At 43.8% G+C, this 25,765-nt stretch overlaps 1 protein-coding gene across 2 annotated transcripts in view; it reads right to left on the reverse strand.

Moving 5' to 3' along the window:
- Window positions 1-594: 594 nt before the first annotated feature.
- Window positions 595-25,765, reverse strand: part of ZNF518B (zinc finger protein 518B) — a 73,255-nt gene continuing 48,084 nt past the window's right edge. For both annotated transcript variants that reach the window (XR_009048805.1, XR_009048806.1), the window contains 2 exons: window positions 10,253-10,419; window positions 595-1,106 (listed from right to left, as the gene is read on the reverse strand). The gene's annotated coding sequence lies outside the window, so the exon portion shown is untranslated. The remainder of the gene's footprint in view (window positions 1,107-10,252; window positions 10,420-25,765) is intronic.

The following is a 25,765-nucleotide window of genomic DNA, read 5'->3' on the forward strand; positions in this document are numbered from 1 at the left end:
GACCCTGGTTGGGCCAGACCTAGATAGTTACAAGTCTTTTGAAGAGACTTAGGTCTTTCCTGAGGGCAGAGACGCCACGATCTGCAGAAGCTCTCCCTCACGCTGGCTTTGATTAATGCACCAGTCACAAAGGATTGAGCTCCATCAACCACGAGTGAGCTCAGAAGAGGATTCTGCCTTAGTCAAATCCAGATGGGAATGTAGCCCAGCTATCACTTTTGGGTTTCTCTTATGAGACCTGGAGGAAATCCCACTTAAGTTGTGCCCAAACTTCTGATCTATAGACAGCATGAGAATAAGTGGGCATTGTTTTTAGCCACTAAGCAAGTAGTAATGCATGAAAGAGCTACAGAATTTTGTAACCTTTGCTAAAACTTACCCCAGCCTCACCCATGCACCACAACTACTGAGCCTGTGTGCCACAATTACTGAAGTCTGCGCACCTAAAGCCCGTGCTCCGCAACAAGAGAAGCCACTGCAATGAGAAGCCCTTGCACGGCAATGAAGACCCGATGCAGCCAAAAATAAACAAATTTATGAAAACAAACAAACAACAAAAAAACCCCACCAAGTTTCCACTTAAAACGAATTTTATCTTTCAGTTTTCTGGGGGACAAGTTGGAAATGGGCATCACAGGGTAAAATCAGGTTTGCAGGGTTGTGTTCCTTTCTTGTTTTCTAGAAGACGAGCTGTTTCCTTGCCCTGGCCGCCTCCTGGAGGCCTTTGGTATCCCTTGTCTTGGGCCCCTCTGTTAGATCTTCAGAGTCAGGGTTTCCTTTATCTTCATCTCTCGCCACATAACAAAACAAGGTCACAGTTTCTGAGGACTGAAATATGAAAATCTTCGGGAGTCCTTTAAAGTCTTTCTTTGGAAGTGATCCCAGGAAACCCAGGGGAGGGGTAGTGGGTCAGAAATGGGGTGGTGGGAACAGTCACTGGTGTGTATCGTATTCAGCTGGTGGCCTGGAGTGGTGTGACTGGGGCCGAATGCCCACAGCAGGATCTGAGAATCGTCCCCCCTCTGCATCAACTCTACCTGCCAAGTCCTTCGTGGTCACCTTAACAGCCTGATGTCAACTTCCCAGGGCACTGGAGATGTAGATCTCTACAAAAACAAGTGGACAGAGGTTGAGGGTGTGTGCACAGCAGCCCGATCTTTCCAGAAGCATACCCCACCTCCTGGATGTCCCTTTTAGCAGAAGAGCAGATTCAGTGAAACAAGGAGCCCACTATCCATCTTTCTGTGGAGAAGCCTTTTTCCCTGTCCCGGGAAGAGATTCTCCACATACCCTCCAGATCCCATTCAGTCTTACCCCACTGTGCCCCCTGCAGGGCATGCCTGAATTACATAACAGAGAGGGCCAGATTTAATAATTGACTTTTTTTTTTTTAATTTTGCTATTTCTATTTATTTAATTGGCTGTGCTGGGTCCTTTTTGCTGCACAGGGGCTTTCTCTAGTTGCGGTGAATGGGGGCTACTCTTTGTTGTGGTGCACAGGCTCCTCATTGTGGTGGCCTCTCTTGTTGTAGAGCATGGACTCTAGGCAAGTGGGCTTCAGTAGTTGTGGCACATGGGCTCAATAGTTGTGGCTCATGGGCTTAGTTGCTCCGCGGCATGTGGGATCTTCCTGGGGCAGAGATTGAACCTGTGTACCCTGCATTGGCAGGCGGATTCTTACCTACTGAGCCACCTAGGAAGTCCTGACTTTTATTATGTTCAAAGGATGATGTCTTTCTTAAAAAACTTTATTGGAGTATAGTTGATTTACAATGTTGTTAGTTTCAGGTGTACAGCAAAGTGATTCAGTTACATATAGACATGTGCATTCTCTTTCAGATTCTGTTGTCATATAGATGATCACAGAATGTGTGCTATACGGTAGGTCCTTGCCGGTTATGTCTTATATACAGTAGTCTGTGTAAGTTAACCCCATGCTCCTGATTTATCCCTCCCCACCACATTTCCCCTTTGGTAATCATAAGTTTGTTTTCGATACCTGGAGATTATCATACTAAGTGAAGGAAGTTAGAGAAATACAAATATCATATGATATCACTTATACGTGGAATATAATTTTTTTAAATGATACAAATGAACTTATTTACAAAATAGAAACAGACTTACAGATATCAAAAGGATGCTGTCTTTTTTTTTTATAATTTATTTATTGGCTGTGTTGGGTCTTGGTTGCTGTGCTCGGGCTTTCTCTAGTTGCGGCAAGTAGGGGCTACTCTTTGTTGCAGTGCTGGGGCTTCTCATTGTGGTGGCTTTTCTTGTTGCGGAGCATGGGCTTTAGGTGCATGGGCTTCAGTAGCGGTGGCACGTGGGCTCGATAGTTGTGGCTCACGGGCTTAGTTGCTCCTCGGCATGTGGGGTCTTCCTGGGCCAGGGCGTGAACCCGTGTTCCCTGCATTGGCAGGTGGATTCTCAACCACTGCACCACCAGGGAAGCCCCAAAAGGATGCTGTCTTTTAAAAATTTATTCTCTATCAACCACAAAAAACACACAAGAATGTAACGTTTAAGGATGAAAAATTTGATCCTCCTATATATCAAATCTCTCTTACATGCCATGAATTGGTCTCAGATATTACAGGGGAAAGCACTTCCCCCTCTGCCCTGATCACCTGGTCGCCTGGCTGTCTTGACACAGGCATGTCCCCTTAATGGAACCAGCCCTGACTTTTTTGTTGGGGTGAGTTGTTTGAAGGCCAGTTGAAGGACTTAAACCCTTAGAAAAACTCCAGCCTGCTGCTTTGCTGTGATGCAGGCACAAGGTCTGTAGCTGCCTGCTCTCCAGGCAAATTATGTGGCAGGTGCCTGCCTTTGCCAGGGGCCAGAGAACCCTCCTCATCTTCCGTGATTGGGTGTTTTCCCCTTGGACCACCTTCTCTAAAAATGAGTGACTTCCATCTGTAAACCCATTCCTGTGGTTCTTCAGCATTGATGGTTTTAGGGGGGACAGGGAGTGATTTCTCAAGGTTTCATGACCTTCTCTGCCATCCTACCTGCTACATCAGGAATCAAACCCTGAATATTCCAGGTCGTCTTTTTAGATCTCAGAAATGCCAATGTTTAAGTGTAGTTTGATTCCACCTGCAGTCCTGACTTCTCAATAGAATCTGGATCTAAACCTGCATTCTCACTAATAAGGACAACATCGTATACTGATGGAAATAGTTCTCTATATTTTATTTTTAGAAAATCTGTTACCTTTTGTACTCCTAATGAGGTCTGCTATAACTCAGTCAGATCAGCTCTCTGAGCCCAACAGGGGTCATAGTGACTTAACCACAGTCCTTGGCCACAGATGGGACCCTGAACCCAAAGGCACGAATGTCTTCTATTCCCCTCTCTCTTGCATAGGGGGTCCCCGAGGAAGGGGGTGTTTGAGTGAGTGAGATGAAAGCATTCCATCCCTTTGTCTTCCACACTTTAGCCTTTGTCTTTTCCTGATGCTTTTTGAGAGTTCTTCATCTGATCTTCATCGGTGTTCATTCTACTGTACTACTGATCCCCCATAGTTTTACACAATGCTCTAGTCATGCTGAATGTTTCCTTTTATATTTCATGTCTGTATTATTTGGGCTAATATCCACCTCTGTGTTTCTCAGAGTATTGACTATCTTAACTTCTTGATCTATTAATCTCCTTATAGAGTATCGGTTCTTTTCTTTAGAATATGATGCCCTTTAGGTAGTTTCTTGGAACTTTATGTTCTTGTGACTCTACTTCCTCTGGGGAAATTTCAAGGAGCAGAACTTGAGGCCTCCCAGCTTTGGAGGACATCCAGGTTCAGTACAGAAGGTCTTCAACCCAGGTGGACATCATGTCAGTCAGTTAGAAAATCAAAATAGTTTAAATCTAGCATGTGGGTGAGTATATACGCTCAGGAAGAAAAGACCTGAGCGCTATAAGGTAGGGGTGGGTGCTCTTTTCTTCTGAAAGCCTTTGGCACCAATAGTAACGAGAATGTCCCAGGCAGATGGGACATCATGTGCTTATGGTGGAAAACATTGCACCTTCTGTTGTGTGCAGCTAAGGCTTGTCGGGAAGACATGGGCAGGACGCTGAAACCATCACAGTCCCACATCTCAGGCGGCTGAGAATAATTATATTGGTCCCCAAACCATGATCCAGGGATACTTTCTGGGTAAAAGAAGCAGTTGTTGGCCGTACCTTCTAGGCATTAGCCCCTTTCTGGTTTATTCTTGGTGATGATTTTCTGGGGAGAATGGCCCAGAGGACCCGAGGGAATGGCTGTTGTAAGAGGAAAATGAACAATGCGAGGACTGTTTATAAAGAGCATGCTGTCACCATCAGGAGGTAGGGGGATGGGTTGCCTCTCCTGGGCGGTCTGTACTTCAGAAGGCCAGTGAGGTTCCTGCTTCACACAGGGTTGTCGGTCAGCAAAAAATCATACCTAGGCCATGTGTCTGGCAGGTCAGCGGATCGGTCCCTTCAACTCTGATTGGATGGGACAGTACCAGGGACACCCCTTGTTCTAGCCTATGACCCTCCCTCCAACCTCTTTTCCAGCCACAAACTTGAAAACCATCCTCTCTGCTGTCTTCTGCCTTAGGACCAGCCAACACCAATTTTTGAGATTTGTTCCTCATTGCCAATCAACCATGAGCTCCCAGATTCGGCAGAATTATTCCACGGAGATGGAGGCTGGTGTCCACCCCCTGGTCCTACCTCTGCAAGCTTGCTGCACCTGCTCCTCTCTGGGCTTCTATTCTGACTGCAATGATGAGGCACTAGAGGAATTGGGCCACTTCTTCCAGGAGGTAGCCGAGAAGTGCAAGGGAGCCAAGTGGTCTCATCAAGATGCAAAACTAGCTCTTAAAGTGGCAAAACCCAGTTTAGAAAAACTTAACAGATTGTGATACTTAAACGTGGCAAACATCAGACACACAGGAGCCCGTGTGGGCCATCCCCCCAAAACACACAGTCCTCGTCTTCCCAGTAGGAAAAGTCTTTGGTGTGGGAGCTGCTCCCTGTTAATTCCTGAGAGAACTGGGCTGGTCCTTCCTGTGTTTCTCCAGCCACCGAGCATCCGGGGTTTTGTGTGCTCTGTAGCTGTGGGTCTGTCTGGAGCAGTGAGATGATAGCTGCGTTCCTGGTTAATCCCACGGGGTCATGGGGGGACCTAGGATGTAAACTCTCCATTTCTGGGCACGAGTCATTGGCTGTGGTCACCAGGTGGTTAGGTGAGTCACCGAAAGTGTGATTATCTCCCACTCAGCTCTTTACAAAGCAGTAACTTCTCATGTGACTTCAAAGGTTTCTCTTCATTTCCTACTGCCACCTTGGATGGGATCTCAGGCACTTCTGCAAAGTATTCTTAGAATTCTTTCTTGGTCAGAGATGGTTTATGAGCACCGCTGCCTCTCCTCCAACATGCATGTAATAAAGATGAACTGAGTGCGAACTGTCTCTTTGGCTAAATGCAGTTTTGATGAGGTGATTTGATTCCTTCTTTAAAAGCACGGCAGTCTCACACTGAAGTGGGATGTCCCTCCCGCTTAATCTGAAGACTGGTATGTGGTGTCCTTTCCCAGTTGGATTTCTGCTTTGGCCGCCCTTAGGTAATTAATCTGCCTTGTACTACCTGGTCCTGGAGAGGACTGTAGAGGCTAGAGGAGGGGACCTCAGAGAGGAGCATATATCCCTGGAGCTTGTCGTGCCCAATGACATTAGTACCTCGTGGGTCAAGAAGAATAACAGCTGATTCCCCTCCTGTCTCATTGGCTGAGGTTAGGTAGTTATTTCTGGCCATGGAGTACGAGCTAGGTTTGACTTTCTGGACATAGCCCTGTAAAGGAAGGGTCTCCTCTCCCTCTTTCAATGTCTTTCTTCCATTGAGGCCAAGAGGAACCGCTGTGGGAATGGGAGAGGAAGAAGAGGAGTGTGCCTCTCTTGATGCATTTCCTAAGAGGTGTCTGGTGGGCTGGGTCATTCCAGCAAAGGGCTATTTTATTTTCATGTGCTCCAGCTCCTGTTGAGGGGAAAAGATGGTCCTAGAAGTCAAAGAGGATGTTTAAATTTTTATTTTATATTGGAATATAGTTGATTTATAATGTTGTTAGTTTCAGATGTACAGCAAAGTGATTCAGTTATATGTATGTATTCTTTTCCAGATTCTTCTCCCTTATAGATTCTTACAAGATATTGAGTGTAGTTCCCTGTTCTATATAGTAGGTCCTTGTTGGTTATCTATTTTATTTTATTTACTTATTTTTAAAAAATATTTATTCATTTATTGGCTGTGTTGGATCTTTGTTGCTGCGAGTAGGCTTTCTGTAGTTGTAGTGCATGGGCTTCTCATTGTGGTGGCTTCTCGTTGTGGAGCACCTTGTCGTGTAGGTGCACGGGCTTCAGTAGTTGTGGCATACACGCTCAATAGTTGTGGCTCACAGGCTAAGTTGCTCCGCGGGATGTAGGATCTTCCCAGCCCAGAGGTTGAACCCATCTCCCCCGCATTGGCAGGCGGATTCTTAACCACTGCACCACCAGGAAAGTCCTCTATTTTATATATAGTAGTGTGTATATGTTAACCCCAATCTTCCGATTTATCCCTCCCCCGCTTTCCCCTTTGGTAACCATAATTTGTCTTCTATGTTTGTGAGTCTATTTCAGTTTTGTAAATAAATGCATTTGTACCATTTTTTTAGATTCCCCACACATAAGCGATATATAATATTAAGACAGTTGTTTTAAAATCTTTGGTAGGCCTGCCATCAGATCTTTCTCCAGGGTAGTTTCTGTTGGCTTAATTTTCCTGCCTTTGGGCCATATTTGTCTTTTTTTTTCTTGGCATGCTTTATGATTCTTGGTTGTTAAACTAAGCATTTCAAACTAATAATGTGACTCTGTAAATCAGATTATCCCTCTTCCACAGAGTTTGCTGTTTTTGTTATTCTTGTGTGTTCATTTTTCAAAAATCATTATAGACTGTCTCTGTGCCAAGGAGCCACTTGAGGTTTAAATTAAGGTCTTTTCTGAGCCTGTGGCCTTCCCTAGGCATGCATGGTCACTTTCTAATTTTCCTCAAATCTGTAATTGTTTCTGAATGTCCTCGTCTTTGATGTCTGGTTCCCAAAACAGAAAAAGGAAAAATGAAGGTTCTCTGCATGCAGGGCTATCAATTGCCACAAGAGGGCGAAGATGTACTCCAAAGTCTATACTGGGTCCAACATTGAGTCTGGTTTCTGGTTAGAGCCGTAGGAAGGGAAGCTGTGGGATTACCCATTAGTTAGTGAATAGCCTTGGATACCATTCCTGCTGTAAGTCAAGCCACCTTGTCCTCTCATAGCTAATACCTAAACCATTATATTTTATATAACATTAATTCATGCAGCCGTAATTAAGGCAAGTTTGTTAGACATGAGTTGATGTAATTATTTGTATATATTAGGATTTATGATCAAAAATAGAGCCACTGCACATACCATAGGAATACTATAGGAACTAAAATTTACATGAGTATAGGAGGAACTAGAAGAATGAATGTCTGGAAGGCTGTAGCTGGAGGATCAGGGGGAAAATTCACTAAAGACGTTAGCCAGAAGTGGTGGTAAGAGTGGAGACATTGGAACTAAGAATTCTTGAAGTGCTGCTACATCTGGCCGCCATCATGACAGACAGAAGCTTACGAAGAGATCTTAGAAGCTGGAGCTGATGGAGAAGCTTGCAAAATAGCGGGATGTGGTACCACACCTCTTACATTCCGTATCTTGGGTGGGTTCTCTTTGTTGGCAAACTTCAACTCCAAACCATGTGTAGCCATCACCTCTTGCTGTGTAACAAACTATCATAGTAGAAGCAGCTTGAAACAGCACACTATCTCACAGTTTCTGTGAATTAGGAATACAAGTCCTCTGCTTTGGAATTTCACAAAGTTGCAATTGAGGGACTGGCAGGGGCTGCATTCCTATCTCAAGTTTTGGCTGGGGAAGGATCCATTTCTAAGTTCATGTGCTTGTTGGTGAAGTTCAGTTCCCTGTGGTCTGTTGGACTGAGGGCCTCAGTTTCTTGCTCACTGTTGGCCAGAAGTTCCCTAGTTGTTTGTCCTTTGGGCTTCTCTGTAGAGTAGCTCACAACCTAGCTGCTTGCTTCATCAAAGCCTTTTTGATGGGAGAGGTTGTTCTAGCAAAAAGGTTGTTACCACCCTAAGTAAAACCTCTCACCTTTGCTGTGTTCTATTAGAAGCAAGTGACAGGTCCCACTCACATTCACGGGGATTGGAGTTTACAAGGGTGTAAATACCAGAAGGAAGAGATGCTTGGGGGTGATCTTAGAGTCTGCCTGCCATATACGGAGATTTGAGGAAATGTCATTCCAAGAATATCTTTGCTGCCCACATGGCTTCTATGCTGCAGTGCAGAGTTGACAGCTTACATCCAGCAAGTAAGGTCCAGCACGATGTCTCGTGGAATGTCGGGCAATCAAGGTTTCTGCAGGATTATGTTGTGATCAAGGTCAGAAGTGTTAACAGAAATCTGGGCAAGATATGTTTGTTTTTTAGCTTTTCTACTGATAAGGATTGGGAAAAAAAATCACGTTTACAGTGTTAAGAGTCAAATATCAAATGCCAGAAGCTGTTAAGACTACACCTTTTTTAGACTTATGGTAATCCACCACCATTCACTGTAATTATGCAGTTGTTTTCAAGGGACATGTAAGTGAACTGAAAGGGGTATATGATGGGGACTATAACCTCTGAATCATTTAATAGTTGGTGGGCACTAATCTTTGCACATACTCTTGGGATGCAATATTGTTTCTGAATCATCATCTTGGCTTGGGGGATGGAGGAAGTGTCAAAGGCTTCCACTTGGCCTTTACTGCAATGATGGCTCTTATTCTATAACAAAGAGTTATACAACCTAATTAGGAATATCCATCTTAATTATCCATTTGAGACTGTACAAATAATGGCATGGTGGCTTTGCAATCCAGTTGAAATCACCATGAGAAAGACCATTGCCCTGACTCATTTTTTGCTGGTCTCCAGAAACCTATTCTAACCTGAGAACCATAATGGTACTTAGGATCCCTGGATATCATTGCCAATTCAGAACCTTTACCCAATAGTCCTCAAAGGTCTGCATACTCCCTTTCTTTAGTGTTGGGTTATTCTGGAAAAGAGCCTAACAAAGGAGGATGCTACCACTCAATATTTGAAACAAAATGCTGAATTTATTGCTTGCTAAACAAGGGAGAGCTAGATTTCTAAGGCATAGTGTCTCCATAAATAAGCAGAAACAGAAACTTACATAGATGTTGAAAAGAGTTGAATTATTGACAGACTTTCAGAAGGAGGTTCAGAGACTTACTTTTGGGGGACTTTTTTTCAGGTAGCTGGCTGGTGGGTGTGTAGTTCTTGATGCAAAACTGTCATTGATCAATTTTTGGATTAGATTTAAAAATGTTCTGGTAGTTACTGTTGCTATGACCAATAAAAAAATAAATCCTTTCCTAGGAAGATAGGAAATATTTCATTAGGTCTGTTTGGGGAAGGATTTGGAGACTTCATTGGATATATTTGCTGTGGCTTTGCAGAGCCCTGTTTTCTACAGGACTGACCCTCTTTAGCTGGAGATTGGATGAGGAATCATAATTATCCATGCAGTGGCTGACATTAGGCTTCCTCTCACCAGCTCTTGAGTTAACATATTTATACAAGTCAAATGTCACCTGAGTCAGATGCCTGTCTATTTCACACTTGGATTTACTATGGAATAGAAGCTATTGCTTCAGATTTGTGTGGGTCAAGGATCTCTCATTTTTTCCCCCATTATGGTGATTTACATCTGTGTTGCTTTTAATGGTTACATGCCGTTACCCGCTTCTACCAATGTCTGCGTGCTGTCATCTTCATAGATGCTCAGGAACCCAATTCCATTGTGCCATGTCCTTCGGAGGACAGTCCCCACGAGCTGCTCAGTGGTGTCACTTTCCCCATCACGGTGTATTTCTTATTTAGTGAGGGGAGTGTTCTCTAGTCCCTTCTGGAAACATATCTGCTAGACCTTCTCCTTTCATATGAAAAGCCTATTCAAAAATTTATACACAGTCAAGGTGTTTGATCCCTTCCTCCATCTTCCACCACAGCAGTTTTGGCATCTCAAGCTTACGTGACCTCAGGCAACTATGATGGACACAGAGATGCACTGGCCTAAATCCAACCTCAGGGAAAGATTTGTCCCAAATGCTAGGAGCACTGCCCGCAGGTATCCTTTACCTGTCAGCCCTTCAGGGCTCTCCTTAACTGTGGATGATGTTGGCGCCGTTTCCACCATCCCTTCAGTCTTGCCCTGGGATGCAATGTTACGTTTCATATGCTAAGATCTGAAGGATGCTGGTGTGGTGGTGGTCCTTGTCATGTTCTCATATAACTTATTCTGGCTCCTGCAAAAAACAAAAACAAAAGCAAAACAAAGCTTGGATCTAGAGGATGGCAGTAAACCACCACAAGCACAATCAAATAAATCTCAACAGCAACCACCATTGCAGATGTGTCCTCTTTACTAGAGGAGATTAGCATGGCCTCTGATTTGGCAAATTCATATTTTTCCCCATCAGAAAAATATAGTTTTATTCCCACACAATGGACAACATTAGGGGTCTGGCAAACTCTGTGTAAAGGTCCAGATAGTGCACGTTAGGTTTTTCTAGCCATACAGTCTGTCACAACTACTTAACGACATTGTAGTGCAAAAGCAGGCACAGATAATAACATTTTTAAAAATGAGTATGGCCAAGTCTCTAAAACTTTATAAAAACACACACCAAGCCAGATGTGGCCTGTGGGCTCTAATTTACCAACACTTGGACAACAGTGTATGTTTCCAGTTTCATCTCAAGGGCGTGTAAACTCTCCAGTCCCCTGTCATAATCTGAAGAGATCTTGAGTGTCCAGATGTCCTTCAGGGCATCACACTGCCCTCCTATGAGCTAGAAGTGGCCAGCGCCTTGGTGGCCTCGATGGTACACTTCTATCTCAGAAGATAGAAGATAATATCTGCAAAGATTCTCCACATCTATCAGAGACCCCTAAAAAAGGGGGTGTAGTGGTAGTCAGGGACATGCCAGAATCTTTGAATTGTGCCAATTTGTGTCCTCTGAGAAGCAGATACCAAAATGGGTTTATACATGCAAGACACGTATTGGGAGAAATGGCTGTGAGAGATGGAGGAGGAGGAAGCGAGGAGCATCTTCAGTCCTCAATACAGGTGTGGTACCAATTAAAAGAGAGAGGGGAGGAGGGAGGATGGGGTGGGAAGAGCCTAAGACTGTAGGCGAGGCCCGTGAGGGAATCTCCAAGCAGGTGTGTTCCAACAGGGGACTCTCCTATTGGGCAGGAATGGGGTGGCACTTATATCTCACTGAGCTCTGTTGCTGGCTGCAAGCAGCTGGTGGAAAGCATGGCCTCAGCTGAACTTGGTACTTGGGGGCCCATATAGACAGTGTGTGGGGCTTTTGGTCATGTTTCCTGCAGTGGGTCCTCTTCCATGGCCACCACGCCATCTCAAATAAGAAATTGTTGCAGCTTTCTCATCCCATCACAAAGAAGGAAGTATAAAGACTCATTGATCTCTTTGGGCTCTGGAGAGAGCTTATTACACACCCGGGAGTACTGTCCCAATACAGATATTGGGCGACATGAGAGGTTGCCGGTTTTGAGTGGAGCCCAGAGCAGGAATGAGCTCTGTAGCAGATCCAGGCGAGGGTCCAAGCAGCTCTACCTCTTGGGCTATATACGTTGGTTTGCTTAGTTATTCACTTTGTGAAGAAGTGGTCTGAAGTTAGAATATATACGGACTCCTGAGCCATGGCATATGGCTTGGTCATCCATCGGGGCAGAGGCTTAAAAAGAGTAAGATTGGAAGACCAGGGACAAGCGTGTCTGGGTTTGGGTGTGTGGGTGGACATAAAGGAGTTTTAACTCCATCTTAAATCTCCAGAAAATATCCATCATTTAACAGTGAATCAGGAAAAATGATTCAGGTCCCCTGTAGTATTGGCCACTCTGGGGCAGGCAAGATGAGCACGTAAACAAAGTGGCCTCAGTGACAGAGGTAGAACCTATGGATAGATTCAACAGCATGGGCTTCCACTTCCCAAGGCTGGTCACTGCCAGTGACTGTCCAACCTGCCAACAATGGAGACTGACACTGATACCCCCCCCCACCCCCAATACGGCACTGCTTCTCAAGGAAACCAACCATCTAGGTGATGGTAAACTTGTTACATTGGGCCCTCCCAATCCTAGAAGATCTGGTGCTATGTACTCACAAATGATACCTATTCCAGGTGTGGCTTTGCTTTCCATTTTTTTTTTTTAACTGTGAGAACCCCAGGGAGCATCTCTAGCTTGTGGTATGCTGCTCTGGGGGCTTACCGCATGCTGGATCCATTGGGACCAGATTCCACAAAGCCTCATGCATGGCATGGGACCAACCTACAGTAAGTGAGATGCAGGAGAGGAATCACCATCATGGGATCTACTGACCAAATCAGTAGCTTTGGTTTCGCACCGCTTTTCTAAACTGTCAGTTTAGATCCCTGAGCTTTTAGAGTCTGGGTTTTTGCAAATCCTTGTGACAAAAGAGAAAAGTTCTTAGATAATCTGGCCATATTCTGAGGCCTCCCTGGACCCTTGTTAGGACACGGTGGGGAGCACCTTCTCTTCTTGCCTCCTTAGCATGCATCGTCCTCTTTTGGGTACCAGCATCCTGCTTTTTCTCATTCCATGTGGTAAGTTGAGCTGAATCTGTTCAAGTCAACAATCTAGTCCTGATCAATCAACTCATGGTAGCCCGTGGTCATACCAATGGGCTCAGTTACATGTTCGTGGGAAGGACGTGGTTATAAGAGGGTTTGTAAAGCCTTCTCTTTATTTCATGGGGAAACATCTCTGGGAAAAAAAAGGTAGTGATCTGGTCATATCTTTGTAACCCTCCTAATGACAGACCTCCTGGCAAAACACTGATTTTTTTTTTTTTCCTAGGAGATTCCTTATCCATGGAATATTTTTATCTGGACACCCAATCTAGCTAGAATTGCTTATTCTAAAACTGGCAATCTGTGAGTCCTTGGGGCATAAACATGTCATGGAGGCTGTGTAAATACTGGAATATAAAATAGACACTTCACGATCCCCCTTTCTGTGTAAGCTGTGTGAGTGCGGGCATCCTTTAGAGATGTTGCCTGCTGAATCTTGGTCAGAGAGGAAGGGACATGGGTGGGACACCGATGCTCCTGAATCTCTCCCTGCTTTGCTCGTGCCCCATGGTTATGCTTAGCCTTGAAATTGTTAACGCAGCTTGATCTTGGATAAGAGCTTGTGAGGCTGTTTTGATCGTCCCATCCTAGGAGGCACGAATTACTGCAAGCAACAAAACTCCGTTCCTGCTAGACTTCTGGGAAGAGTGACACCCAATCGGCTGGGAGCCAAGGGAGAATAAGATGTAAGCCTGATGATGTGGAAAGTCCCCCCCTCCCCGCCCCGAATGCCATGATTCTGGTTGACAATGCAGCCTCAGGAAGAGGAAACATAATACGGGGCCGGTACAAATTACTTCTGACACGTTTGAGATCTTAGATCCAACTGCATTTGAGACTTCATCTTGGACCCTCCAGTGACGTGAAGGACTTAATGATCCTCCTCTGTTTAAGCCAGTTTAGCTTAGATTTTTCCTTCCCAGTCATCTGGAAGAACCTGAAAGAACGCACTCACTTTTCCAGCTTTGTTGTTGGAAAACAGATTTTTCCCACACAAGTGCTCCACGTTCGTATGGATTATAAAATAGACATAAAAACCTACACCCTATTGATGCCAAAAGTTCGGCCTCTGTGCACCAGTGCCGAATTGAATCTCAAAGACAGAGTTTTGGGTGAAGTAGAAAAGGATAGCTTTATTACTTTACCAGGCAGAGGGGCCCATAAAGGGCTCATGCCCTCAAACTGTGTGTCCCAACCAGCGGGAACTGGGTGGGGAGTTTTATAGCAGTGGCTCAAGGGTGGGGCTGCTCATAAGAACCAGGCCCCCGCAGTCGTGTAATCTGGCCTCGGGTGGTGTCCTGAACTTCTCTGAAGAGAGCTTCCTCCAGCAGTTAGCATTTCCCATTTGTTGGGGGTTTTAGTTCCTCAGAAGAGCTCAAAGATACTGTTCTGTGTATCCGCTAACCTATGAATAAGAAACGGGGGACATAGAAAGGCTTCCGTTCCCAGGAGCTCCACAGGGTCCTGCTCGGTTTCATTATTATATTAAGTGAAACCACACTCTCAAACTCTTTGTTAAACCAACTTATCTCACAATATAATGAAATCGGCTTCTGGCAGAAATATTTAATAGTACCGGAGCTGTGCCTTCAGTTTTTGTAAGATAAACAGATATAAGATGCCCTATGATTTGGTGCAGGAGGGAAGCATGTCGCACTGTCTTCTACATAGCCTTACCAAAGATAGGACCTGATCTGGATCAAGGCTCTAGATTTAAGTACCGTTTACAGGAAGATAGAGATACATTGGTGCAAATGCTTTTGGTGCCTTTCCCAGATCCTATAAACCTGCTGGGAGCCTTGACTGATAAAAGTTCACTGCAGTCCCTCCCTCTGGAGAATTGCCTTTGGGCAAAAGCGAGTCCTTGCCTTAAAAGGTTACCATGCCCACCCATGCTGGGAACCTGTAGCAGGTGATATTTATTTATTTACTTATTCATTCATTGACTGCATTGGGCCTTAGCTGCTGTGCACAGGCTTTCTCTAGTTGCAGTGAGCGGGAGCTACTCTTCATTGTGGTGCATGGGCTTCTCACTGCAGTGGCTTCTCTTGTTGCCGAGCACGGGCTCTAGGCAGGCGGGCTTCAGTAGTTGTGGCACACGGACTCAGTAGTTGTGGTTCTCGGGCTCTAGAGTGCAGGCTCAGTAGTTGTGGCGCACAGGCTTAGTTGCTCCGAAGGGTGTGGGATCTTCCTGGCCCAGGGCTCGAACCCGTTTTCCCTGCATTGGCAGGTGGATTCTTAACCACTGCGCCACCAGGGAAGTCCCAGTGATTTTTTTTTTTTTAACTGAAATATAGCTGATTTACAATACTGCATTATCTTTAGGTGTACAGCAAAGTGATTCAGTTTTGTTTATTATAGCCCATTACAGGTTAATGTAAGATGTTGAATATAATTTCCTATGCTATACGGTACATCCTTGTTGCTTATCTATTTTATGTATAGTAGTTTGTATCTGTTAATCCCATACTCCTAATTTGTCCCTCCCTCCCTCTCCTGTTTGGTAACCATAAGTTTGTTTTCTGTGTCTATGAATCTGTTTCTGTTTTGTATCTAGATTTATTTGTTTTTAGATTCCACGTATAAGTGATATCACACAGTATTTGTCTTTCTCTGTCTGACTTACTTCACTAAGTACAATAATCTCTAGGTCCATCCGTGATGCTGCAAATGGCATATTCCATCCTTTTTTATGGCTGTAATATTCCGTTGTGTATGTACGTGTGTGTATACCACATCTCAAGCCAGTTGTCTCTTGATGGGCACTAGGGTTGCTTCTGTGTCTCGGCTATTGTAAATAATGCTGCTATAAACATTGGGGTCATGTATCTCTTTGAATTAGTGTTTTTGTTTTTTCTGGATGGATATCCAGGAATGGAATTGTTGAATCATATGGTAGCTCTCTTTTTAGTTTTTTTGAGGAACCTCCATTCTGTTTTCCACAGTGGCTGTACCAATTTACATTTCCCACCAACACTGTACAAGGGTTCCCTTTTCTCCACATTCTCTCCAACATTTGTTATTTGTAGACTTTTTGGAGATAGTCATCCTGACCACTGTGAGGTGGTACCTCATTGTAGTTCTGCTTTGCATTTCTCTAATAATTAGCAATGTTGAGCATCTTTTCTTGTGCCTGTTGGACATCTGTATGTCTTCATTGGAAAAATATCTATTTAGGTCTCCTGCTCACTTTTCGATTTGGTTGGTTGTTTTTTTGATATTAAGTTATATAAGCCGTTTGTATATTTTGGATATTAACCTCTTGTTGGTTACATTATTTTCTCCCTTTCCATAGGTTGTCTTTTTATTTTGTTGCTGGTTTCCTTTGCTGGACAAAAGCTTTTAAATTTGATGCAGCTCTCTGGGGAAAAAGAGTTGTGATTTGTAGTGTTTGCCAGTTTGTATGGTAGAAACATTCCCACACTGGCTGATGTAAAGCTCCCAGTGTGGCAGCACTGAGTGTTGAGTTAGAGAGGGATGCACACAGTTGGCCACGAGCAACCACAGCCAGCTACATCCCAGCCTTTGTTAGAATAATGTTATTTAAAACTTTCTCCCCCACACCAGCATCCCAGAGTATATTTTGCTTGGGGTCTTATAATCATATTTTGGGTGTTTGCTACGTGCTCCTTTAGCAAATCAGGCAAGTAGTATCCTACCATCGTTTTTTCCCTATGATTCTATGGCCTATACCTCTCCCTCCAACCAATTCTACCAGGTCCTTTGATGTTTTTGTCACACAATTGTGTGTATTAATTCTGCCTCTAACCATTCCAGGCCTTGGGGAGCATCTATTTCCACCACACTTTCCCAGGAGGGGTGGTATATGTGCCTAAAGCCTCCTTCTCAACCCCTCCTGTACTCCTTTCAGGAATGGTGCACTCGAGTGTGTTACCAGCTTAACTAAATTCCTTTCCTCCTTCAATGTGTGTGAGCCTAGCACTGCCTGCTGAATCCAAGTGCCTTTGTTCCTTTTGGTACCTCTTAGATTTCTTATTTCATTATATTGGGCCCCAAAAGAAAAAAATCAGGTGTAGGTGAGAGAAAAACACAATGCCCAAGGCATCCACTGTTTAAACCAATTGTAAATTCCAGGGAAAGTATATTTATCCAGCTTAATATCTTTTCTCTGATTTACCCACATAATTATTTTTTTTCTTAGTTAAATTTATTAAGTGTGCCTTGATATGGATGTAAATACACATACATGCAGACACAGAGTCCCAAGTCAGTGTTTATAGCACACAAATTTTCCTCATCTTGAGTACGGTGAAGAACGGCTACGTTTCTATGTGGATAAGAGGGCACCAAAACACACATGGAAAGAGTGTGATGGCTATGAACATTATTCCCTCTTACTTGGAATTATTTCTTTAGAAAACTCCAGAAAACAAATTTAACTGATAATTCCAGTACTGTAGTAGTCCGAGTTGCCAAAGTCAAGTAGGAATTTTAGAAAATAAATGGAATTTAAAGAACAGTGTAATCTCTGATGTTAAGAATTTGTCAGAAGTATAATACACTCTCCTGGTTAAGTCTTAAGGTAAACAGAACAATTCTTAGAGCTGTATAATTTGCGATATAGGATGAGTTTCCAAGAGGTTTTCATTTCATGAAGATAGTAGTTTTAATTACACTCAGTTTAAACACCTGTTTACATACATATACTCTTAAAGGTTAATGTAAGTAATAATAGTTACCTGACCTGTGAGGCAACTGTTAAGAATGAATGTGGCATTATTTTTCTTTGTTAAAAAACAAAACAACACAACAACAAAAGAAAACGGAAGTCTTGCATGAAATACAATCTAAAACTGTTTCCATTTCCACTTCACACAGGGATAGAATCAAGGAGAAAACATTTAACTATGTTTTAAACCCAAATTCAGAGAGCAATTTGAATGATCAAATGCTTTAATTGGCTTCTATGTTATTATGTGAAGTTGAATTAAAATGTTGTTATTTTATTGTATGCTAACTCACATATACGGAATCTAAAAATGGTACTGATGAACTCAGTGACAAGAACAAGGACGCAGATACAGAGAATGGACTGGAGAACTCGAGGTATGGGAGGGGGCGGGGGGTGAAGGGGAAGCTGAGACGAAGTGAGAGAGTAGCACAGACATATATATACTACCAACTGTAAAATAGATAGTCAGTGGGAAGTTGTTGTATAACAAAGGGAGTCCAACTCGAGGATGGAAGATGCCTTAGAGGACTGGGGCGGGGAGGGTGGGGGGGACTCGAGGGGGGGGGAGTCAAGGAAGGGAGGGAATACGGGGATATGTGTATAAAAACAGATGATTGAACCTGGTGTACCCCCCCAAAAAAAAAAATAAAAAAAAATAAAGCCCGTGAGCCACTACTATTGAGTCCATGTGCCGCAGCTACTAAAGCCCACGTGCCTAGAGCCTGTGCTCTACAAGAGAAGCCACCACATTGAGAAGCCAGTGCACTGCAATGAAGAGTAGCCCCCACTCTCCGCAACTAGAAAAAGCCTGTGTGCAGCAACAAAGACTCAACACAGCCAATAAAATAAATAGATAAATACATTTATTAAAAAAAAAGAAGAAAAAAAAACAGATGATTGAACTTGGTGTACCCCCCCCAAAAAAAAAAAAAGATAAAAAAAAAAAAAGTCGTTATTTTGATGGCTTTCACCTAGAAATCTTAAAGCCTGCTAAATCATGGGTAGGAGAGTTCCTTACAAGCCTTTCAGGGCCATGGATGCTGGGTCTAGTGGTCACTTCCATGTCTGTGTGCTTTATCCAGTAGCTGAGCAGGGTGCTAAGGGGTGTAAGCTAAGCCTCTCCCTTTTCTCTTGCAGAAACTTGAGAAAGAGAGTTAGGGAGTTTCAAAGCAATACAATTAACTTGCACCAAGAGGGGAAAAAAGAGATATTTGAAATAATATTATTACCTAGTGGAACACAAGTCATGTAAATCTTATACTTAAAATGACCTTGAGAGGGGGTTTAATGCTGGCTGGGATGGGACAGACAGGTGAGGGAAGGGAACATCTTACAGATATAAATTATTTTATATTGTCAATATTCCAATAAAGATAGCAAAATACTTGTTAAATATGAATGTGGTAGTCCATTATATTAATTTCTTCTACTTTCCTGTGTTTTGAAACAATAATTTAAAAAAATGTTGGGTTTGTAAGCACCATGCTTTTCCCACAGGTGGATGGACCCCTACGCTTCTGGAAGGCTTTTTTAGAAGCTGAAAAGAGAAACGGTTATCACAGCCCCTCAGGTACCCAGAGTACCTCTGTTCCCCAAGCACCTTCCGCACAGAGTTGCAAATGTGGCCCCCTCCTGGCCTTCAGTGCTAATGTAGTGAAGCCTTCCGCATCTAGAGGCAGATGGAATTCCTTTCTAAAAGTCTTGGACTCTAATTAAGGCAGAGCAAGCACCCATGTTGGAGAAGAACCATCTCCAGTGCCTCGTGGGTGAAGAAAACCACACTTTCTGGGACTTCCCTGGTGGCGCAGTGGTTAAGAACCTGCCTGCCAATGCAGGGACACGGGTTTGGGTTCGGTCTGGGAAGATCCCACATGCCGAGGAGCAACTAAGCCCGTGAGCCACAACTATTGAGCCCGTATGCTGCAACTACTGAAGCCCACGCACCTAGAGCCCGTGCTCTGCAACAAGAGAAGCCACCTTAATGTGAGGAGCCCACACACCACAATGAAGAGGAGCCCCCGTGCACCCCAACTAGAGAAAGCCCATGTGCAGCAACGAGGACCCAACACTGCCATAAATAAATAAATAAATAAATTTATTTTTAAAAATTGAAAAAAAAAAAGAACCACACATTCTGATCGCTAATCTGGGCTCCTGACATATCACCTCTGCCTGGGCTGTTGCAGTTCCTGGTATAGCAGGGCTATTTCTGCCCTTTGACCTAGTCTTTGACTAGGAACTCTCCAGAAGCCACGGCAGTGTCCTTTCCTTGAGGCCTTGCCAGGCCTGTCACTCCTACCACACAGAGGACCCCGGATCTGACTGTTGTGGCAACCAAGTGCCTGGCTGTTCCCTTGTGCCTCGCCATGGCCCCCCCCCCCCCCGCCCCGCCCTGCTCCTCACCAGTCAAAGTACACATAGAAAGTACCGTGGACTGGATTCCCTCCCCTCGACTCTAATAATCTTAGCTGAACTGGAGATTTTACTCCATTTGTATTTGTTGTGAGTAATGATACATTTATACTTATCTCAATTATTTTTAGTTTTCCCTCCTCTTGCCATCGTCTTGAATTTTTTTCCCTTCAGTCTATTGTTTTCTCTCTGCCAGAAGCATGAGAGTCTGTTTCAATTTGGGTGGGGAGGGGGCGGGGGGGGGGGGGGGCGCGGGCAGGTTAGCCTAGAAATGCTTTTTAACTGAATACGCCTAAAATCAGCCATTATCCTTATCTTCCTCTGGGACATAGAAGGTATGGAGAGCATTTTTAACTCCAGTCACTCCCTCCTGATTTATGTGATAGTGTGTCCTATTTTAGTTATCTCACTTTCTTAAACACCACAGATGAAATTTTATTACTATTTTACATAGTCAGTGTTTAGATTTATCAGTACCGTTGCCATTTTCCTTGTTTGTATTGTAACTGATTCTTTTGTCACTTTCCTTCTGAGTTGCATCCTTCAGAATTTGTGTCAGTGAGGTTAGGTCTGTGGTAAATTTTTATCTGAACATGTCTTTTCAGATGTTCTAGTAAGCGTTTATTTTAAATTGACAGTTATTTTCCCTCATCACTTTACAGGTATAATTCACTGTTTTCTAGCTTTCAATATTGCTGCTTAAAAATAGCAATTTGTATTTCTTCAGGAAGTAATAATGGTTTACTCTCCGGCTGCTTCTTAAGATCATTCCTTTGTCTTCAGTTTCATTAGAATGTATCTAGGTGATAAATTTCTATTTCTTTATCTGTTTGGGATTGGTTGAGCTTCCCAAACCTATGGATAAGTGTTTTTCTTTTTTTTTTCCCCTTTTTTATAAATTTATTTATTTATTGGCTGTGTTGGGTCTTTGTTGCTGCATGAGGGCTTTCTCTAGTTGTGAGTGGGGGCTACTCTTCATTGCAGTGTGCAGGCTTCTCATTGCGGTGGCTTCTCTTGTTGCAGAACAAGAGCTCTAGGCATGTGGGCTTCAGTAGTTGAGACATGTGGGCTCAATAGTTGTGGCTCGTGGGCTCTGGAGCGCAGGCTCAGTAGTTGGGGCACAGGGGCTTAGTTGCTCCGAAGGGTGTGGGATCTTCCTGGCCCAGGGCTCGAACCCATGTTCCCTACATTGGCAGGTGGATTCTTAACCACTGCACCACCAGGGAAGTCTCTGGTGTTTTTCGTTAGCTGTGAAAATTCTTGGTCATAATCTCTTCGGTATCAAGTAGTATTTCCTTTGTCCTGTGTTTTAAATTGTCTCTTCAGAGTTATAGAAAGATACATTTTAAAACTTTCTTACTTAGTCATCCAAGTCTCCTGATGGCTCTGTCATATTTCCACTTCTCTGTGTCTTTATACTGCGATCTCTTCAGCTTCATCTTCTAGCTCACTGTTTCTCTCAGCCTTATCTAATCTAACACCACCCCTGAGATCCAACTTCTGTAATTCTGTGAACTAGAAACATTTTAGCCACTTCAGATCCCCTCTACCTCACCTGTATTTTGTTCCAGCTGTTGCTGTGGAGAGTTTCCTTAGAATTCACACAGGTGCAAACCCATTGTACCTGGCCCCCATCCTCAGTGCTTTCCTGTTATGACAAAGAGTGAGAGGCTCCGGGCTCATGCCCTGAGAGCAACTGAGCAGGGTGCATGGCCCCATGGGACACGAGGTGACTGGAACCTGCCACGTCCGCCAGAGGGTCTTGATGAACTCTACTAAATGTGCAGACTCACACACTTTTATTGACTCAGAAAGACACGGGACAGAAACTACAGCTTGCCAGGATGGCAGCACAGGTGTTCCTTTTCCAATGCAGTTCCTTCTAATATTCTGCAGGGTGGTCCATGTAGCCGCCAGGACAACTCAGGTTCAAGTTGCCGTGATCTACATTGAACAAGAACAGGAACTGATCCCACTCAAAAGCTTCATTCTACACAGGAGCCCAGATCTTTTGTAATCAAACCACTGATTTGACTTCCAGGTTCTCATGTGCTGGTTACAAGAGTCCCTGCGTGCAGGGAAACCCAAAATATGGTATCCCCATCAAGAATTGATAGCTCCTCAAAGTCCAGATTTGGTCCAGCAATCAGGGTCATTTTTACCATAAGCAATGTTGCCTACTAATATCATTGATATACCACCTTATCATGTTATCGGAGTTAGAAATTTAACCAAAATCTCATGAAGGGTAACAGTCTTGTGAATCCCAATCACATGGTCAGAATTGCCCGTGATGGGCACTGGCAGACTCACTGAGTCATAAGTTTGGGCGGGCCTAGTAGAAACCAGCAACAAAGAAAATGATACGTGGGATTGGGATGAGCAGGTCCAGAGAGCATGAATGAGCTCTCTCAGCTCACATCTTTGACCTGATTTGGGGGAGTGCTCCCAGGCTTGCTAATACAGGAAGAAAAGCTCAGGTTTGATTACCCTGGCATGGAATGTGGGTGCAAGTGGAAAATAAACTGCTGGGCACCCCAGTTTCACTCAGAGGTGGCCCTTGAAAGTGGACAGAGTAGGCTGTGCTGCTGGTCAATGACTTGATGTAGAGAGAAGTGGCCTGAAGTAAGGCTATTATACATGGACTCATGAGCAGTGGGGAATGACTGGCCTGGGTTGATCAGGGACCTGCAAGGCCCACGATTGGAAGTGACTCACTTCTGTGAGTTCTACAGAGGCTATAAACCCTAGAAGAAGCACCTCATGCAGCCAACTCCAAGATGACCGTGAATGATGGCTGGACAGAGGCAGCAAATTGATGACCTTAGCAGCTCGTACTCATGGAAAGAGCATTTTCTATGGTGGGGCACCGAAGCACTCTGAGGAGAAGCAGGCTGATCGAGGCTTGATATGAAATGGTTGTTCCTAGTAAGAGGGGCCTTCAGTGAAAGGAGAATTCCTAGAACCACACATTCTAGCATCAAGTCCACCAAAAGTCCAGACAGGACCGGTGCAATGGTTAATATTTGTGTCAGTGTGACTGGGCTAAGCAATGCCCACATATATGGTGAAATGTTGTTTCTGGGTGTGTCTCTGAGGGTGTTTCTTGATGAGATTAGCATTTGGATCAGTAGACTGAGTTTAAAAAATCACCCTCCCCAGTGCAGGTGGATATCATCCAATCCATTGAGGGCCTAAACTGAACAAAAAGGTAAAGGAAGGGCAATTTTGCTTTTTGCTTGTACTGGCATTCATCTATTCCTGCCCTTGGACATCGGTACACCTGGTTCTGAGGCCTCTGGACTGACTGGCACTTACACTATCAGCTCCCCTGTTCTCAGGCCTTCAGACTCAGACCGAATTACACCACTGGCTTTCTTTGTTCTGCAGCTTGCAGGTGGCAGGCTGTGGGACTTCTTGGCCTCCATAATCATGAGCTAATTCCTATAATAAATCTCCTGCACGTATCCATATATACTGTATTGGTTCTTTCTCTGGGAACCCTGACCAATACGACCAGTCATTCCTCTGAGGTCATCAGTCCAGACAGCAGCCCAGATCCATCACTCTGATGTTAAGAGAGAACACAGAGGCTACCATGAAGAGTACAGAGAATGTATATCTCCTACCTCCATCACCAGGACTTCATGGAAGTTATATTCTACCCTTTGTCGACTGAAAAAAGAAATATACAACCTAGAACTTCCCTGGTGGTGCAATTGTTAAGAATCTACCTGCCAATGCAGGGGACACAGGTTCGATCCCTGGTCTGGGAAGATCTCACATGCCACAGACAACTAAGCCTGGGCGCCACAAGTACTGAGACTGTGCTTTTTAGCCCTCAAGCCACAACTACTGAAGCCCATGTGCACGTGCCTGGAGTGTGTGATCTGCAGCAAGAGAAGCCACTGCAACGAGAAGCCCATGCACTGCAATGAAGAGGAGACCCCATTTGCCACAACTAGAGAAAGCCCACACACAGCAACGAAGACCCCATGCAACCAATAAATAAATAAATAAATAAATAAATAAATAAAATTTTTTAAAAATGTACAACCTAAAAGTTGGGAATTATGTTTTATTTGGTGAACTTGCTGAGGACTTAAGCCCAGAAGGCAGCCTCTCAGATGTCTTTTAGGGACTGCTCCAATGAGGGAAGGGAGAAGCCAGGATATATAGAAGTTTTTGCTATAAAAAACAGCTAGTCAGAACATCAAAAGATTACTGTTAAAGGAAAACAGTTATCAAGTTATTGAATTTGGCACTGTTTTATGTTTGGGAAGATGCAAGAGTCTGGGCTCAATGAAATCATTCCTTTGATATGCACCTTAACTATCTAGGGCCAGTATCCTGCTTTTCTTTATCCTGAATCCCTTCAAGGTGCACAGTCAGGGCAGCTGCAATGGCTGTAACAGCCTTTGTTTACTGATACTGCGGTGACATGCTTTGTCCACATTTAATTCTCTTTTGAAGAGTTTCAGGAAGAGGACAAACTGTAAGATTTCACTTGGGTTATCAAAGCAGAAACTGGTTTAGTTAAGGAGACAATTTAAAGTAAGAGAAGGTGAGTATGCTAGATGTCTTTTTAAATCCAAATTTCTCCCTTAACTACCCAGTGGAGAGGGAACACTTGAGAGGATCGGTAACTTGGAAACTGCTACCATCACCATTGAGGTCTCCTTGAGAACGAATGTGTAGTTGATCTGTAAGTTTGTGAATAGCTCTTGGCAGGTATTGATTTTGTTTTGGTTGGCTTAGTTTGGTTTTCTTCTGAGATTAGTCACTGAGGTCTGTGGAAATGGCTATTGTCAGCAGAACAATGAGCTGGGGTCAAGGGGGCAAGGTTTTTTTCTTTGAACCAAATCCATTGTAAAGCCTCCAGAGAAAAGAGAACTCCGTAAAAGCAACTAGAGGGCATAACTTAGATTCTAAGAAAGGGCATTAGAAGTTATACAACTTGAAAAATATTGACAATCCTCAGGAACTTGTGGGACAATATCAAAAGAGCAGTTACATACAGGTAATTGTAATCCTAGAAGCAGAGAAGAGAGAGAAGTGGATGAATAGTTGAAGGAATGATGGCCAGACTTTTCCAATTTGGGGACAGACATAAATGTCAGATCTCAGAAGCTCAGCAAATCCTAAAGAGAGTCAACACAAGAAAACCTGGGCTAGGTACTTCTTAGATTACTGATCTCCGAAGGTAAAAAGAATTTTGTAAGCATACAGAGAAAAATGTATACTACACGTAGGGAACAGTGATTCAAATGATCAATGACTTATCAGAAACTCTAGAAACCAAAAGACAAGAGAACAACATCTGAAAGTACTGAAAGCAACAGCTATCGACCCAGAATTCCATAGAGAGCAAAAGTGTCCCTCAAGGATGAAAATGAAATCAAAGTCATTTAAATGAAAGAAAATTCAGAGAATTTGTCACGAGCACGTCCACACTCCCACCCTACAGGAAATGCTAAAGTGAATTCTTTGGGCCGAAGAGAAAAAACACAAAGGAGAACTTGACTCTTCAGGAAGGAATCAAGCACATCATTGCAAATGGTCCATGTTTAGTGTCAGGCTGCACCCTGCTGGCCTTCAAGCCCTGTGCTTGCCCGGCTTCAAGACCGAAGAAAGAGCCCGGACTCAGCAACAGAGACATTGTCAACTACAAATTGGCACCTGCCATGGGCACGTGCCATCTGCCTCTGCGAGGATTAAATCACACTGCTGCTGCAGCTTCTGACCTTCCACATCCCTTGAAGGGAATTCAGAATTCAGGGTGGAGATCAGGAATGAGGCACTCTGTGTTTTGGAAAAGCAGACCGAACAGGTCTACAGATAGTTAGATGTTTGCAGGAGCTGATT

This window comes from Hippopotamus amphibius, chromosome 13, assembly GCF_030028045.1.
Source record: "Hippopotamus amphibius kiboko isolate mHipAmp2 chromosome 13, mHipAmp2.hap2, whole genome shotgun sequence".
Lineage (NCBI taxonomy): Eukaryota > Metazoa > Chordata > Mammalia > Artiodactyla > Hippopotamidae > Hippopotamus > Hippopotamus amphibius.